This window comes from Aplysia californica, unplaced genomic scaffold (genome assembly GCF_000002075.1).
Source record: "Aplysia californica isolate F4 #8 unplaced genomic scaffold, AplCal3.0 scaffold00423, whole genome shotgun sequence".
Lineage (NCBI taxonomy): Eukaryota > Metazoa > Mollusca > Gastropoda > Aplysiida > Aplysiidae > Aplysia > Aplysia californica.
Window position 1 is genome coordinate 579,366 of NW_004797693.1, and position 3,136 is coordinate 582,501.

Consider the following 3,136-nt stretch of genomic DNA (forward strand, 5'->3'; position numbering starts at 1 on the left):
CCCCCCCCCCCCCCACACTTCCCTTTCCCCCATGTTATCACGCATCACAACAAACAAACACAACCCACGCTTTCCTGTTCCTGTAAAGCACATCTGCAACCCCACTGTGGTGATCCCCAAAATATCCCAAATGTTTAGCGCAGGAAAAGCAGTTCAAATTACTTTGAATTTGAACTCTGGTTCAGTCAGAGATCATGGGCATTTGTCAATTTTGACCTCTTATTGTATTCAGTAAGATGGACTTTGCGCGGCATAAAAATGATGAATAATAATAAAAATCATCATCATCATCATCATCATCATCATCGTCATCATCATCATCATCATCATCTTATGCTGTGAAATTGTCAACGGTTGTGCAAGTCCTCCATCCTTGATTAATCACTTGGTCGCCCCTTCATCAGTTTGCGACAAGTAGTATCCAACTGAACTTTAAAACCAAACATGTTTGACTTATGATAATCAGAGCTGGTTGTGCCAAAGAGAAAAAGAAAAAGAAAAAGAGAGTGATTTAGGGAAATCTGGTAGACCACTCGTTGCCATGATGCAGAATAGGACAGTTAATGCACAAACACAAATACCTTGACTGCTAGTACAGCCGACCTCGTTATACTGCTCCCCATTATACAGCCAGGTTTTGCCAATGTACGAAAAGGAACACCATATAAACATAGTAGGCCTACATTTATTTTAGTATGTGTGCCTTTACATCGCCATCCATCAACTATCTGAGATGTGCGATGTAAATTCGCCCCGCTGCACTGCCATCGAACAGGCCGCCAGAGGTACATTCACATAGTACATAATATGTACATCATACATGACTTACATGACATAAACATTGTAACACACGGTGCATGCCACCCACTCGTTGGTTGCTTGTAATTGTAATCTCTCTCTCCCACGCTATCTCGGCTCACTGGCAAAATCTCTGGCGTCGCCAGATATCAGCCCGATGACCTCAAGGCTGGCGGCGCCTGCGAAGCATTTACTTAGTGGGGATTCACGCTGAAGTCTACGTGACAGGTCTGAGGCGATCCCAGGACTGACGGGTACCGGGTTAACAAAAAACGACATCTACAGGGACTTTGACAAAACATGTACATGTATCAGCCTAGCATTTGATCCGCAGAAATTGTCAATTTGTGTTCATGTAAAGCTCAGCTGTGTTTGAATTGTAGCTACTTTTCAAACATAGATCATACAGCAGAATCATTTCCTTTAACAATGGCAGTCGGGGCTATTTAACAGAGAAACCCCGTTAACCACCAGCCCCACTATTACGTTAACTTCATGGTTGTCCCAAGGTTGACAGTATAACGGGGTTTGACTATACAAGAAAAGTGCAGTGAATCTTATGAAATGTGACTGATCTTAACGCCCTGTCAATACTGAAAGTATAATTTGAGAGATGAAACCTCCACATTTAGCACCCATCCCGAAACGACTAAGGCAAGTTGGTGGGAAGCCTTGAAAAAACCCCAGTAAGTTCCAGAATGCCTTGCTGGGGATTTGAACCAGGTGCAATGCATGGTAGTCCAGCATGATATCAACTGAACAATCAGAGCTCCTGCAAACTTGCGTTGCTGTAAGTATTCTTAAGTCAGAATAATGAGCTTAATATGGCAATGAGAATGCAAAATGGAACAACGAAGGAGAAAACCAGAAAGCTCTGGCTACTTAGTAAAATCTCCAATTACAGAAAACCCATGCATGTGCCTCTGCAGAATGCAGTTCACTTGTGCGGGTCATAAAAAAGTCAAACATTAATTTGAATATGGTCTTTTATTATTTGCAACAAAATCCTACACACAGAAAGCTACAATCTATAATACTTTGACAGGTTAACTGGGTTGGGAACAAAACTATTTAGAGCATAAATGGATTATATTACAATCTTGTCACTGATACAGTTACAAACAAGAAAAATCGAGTAAAAATAAAATATTGAGCCCTTGAAAATGTGATACCTAGGTATGTCATACAATTTCAAGTTTCCAAATCACAGATTTATAATATGTGGATAAAATTTCCCACAGCGTATGGCACATAATAATACAGCAAAGACACACTTCACAAAGACACCATGTATACATGTGCGATAAGAAGAAGAGTTTGAGTTTGAGTAAAGAGAAGCGCATCGACACAATAACTACCACTAAGTGCTGAGAAAAAGCAAGACATGCAAATAGAAAGAAAAGAGGGAAAGTAAAGAAGTAGGACCAAACAATGGTGAAAGCAGCAGATTAAGTAACGTTGATAACAATGTAAAGATAAAAGTCTTTAATACTCCTCCAGTTCATTGTAAATCTTAAGAACAAAATGGAAAGAAGAAGGCATGAAACTAAAGCACCTAATTCTGTGTACTACGAAACTGAATTTTATATTCAGCAAGCTTAAGGCAACAAATTTTCAAAGATGAAGATACATCTGAAAAGCAAAAGTTCCGGTAAAAATGAGATTAGAAAGCATTCATTTTGCAATAAAAAGACGAATACATGTGTATAACAAAATAGCGATTCTATCAATGCTTTCCTAATAAATTAAAAACAGTATTTCTCTCACCAAGTAATACTTTGCTTGCCTCCACTAGCAATGTGCTTGAGGGTAGTAGAGTGTGTTAATTGGCAGCAGTGTTCAGGAAGGTATTAACTCTGTCCAAAGGAATTTCCGAGACTTAAAAACTATATCATTAATTCAAATATGTGGGTGGCTGGAGGGTGCTCTGGAGTGGTTTGCTTCTTCTTTCCGATCAACAAACATTTGTCTTAAGTCCTTATAATATCTCCTTACTCTTTCTTTTCTGTGTTTTTTTACACTCTTGTAACACCTCATCTTCGGCATTCATATTACCTTATTGTTTTGAAAGTGCCATAAGTGCTTACTAAAATTAAACAGTTCAAGTATAACTACTGCTTTTATCAGGGAAAAAGAACACACGACAAACAGTGGTATATATTTTTAGCATTCTGACACGCATGGCTTTCACTTGTGTGTGTGTGTGTGTGTGTAATGTGCACTTTTATGGGTGCACCCTTTTACAGCAGTCATCAAACCCATGTATCTGCTCAGGCGACAGTGAAAAGACCAGCACACCCAACAAGACATGAGACAATCTGAGCTGTATTGAAGATGA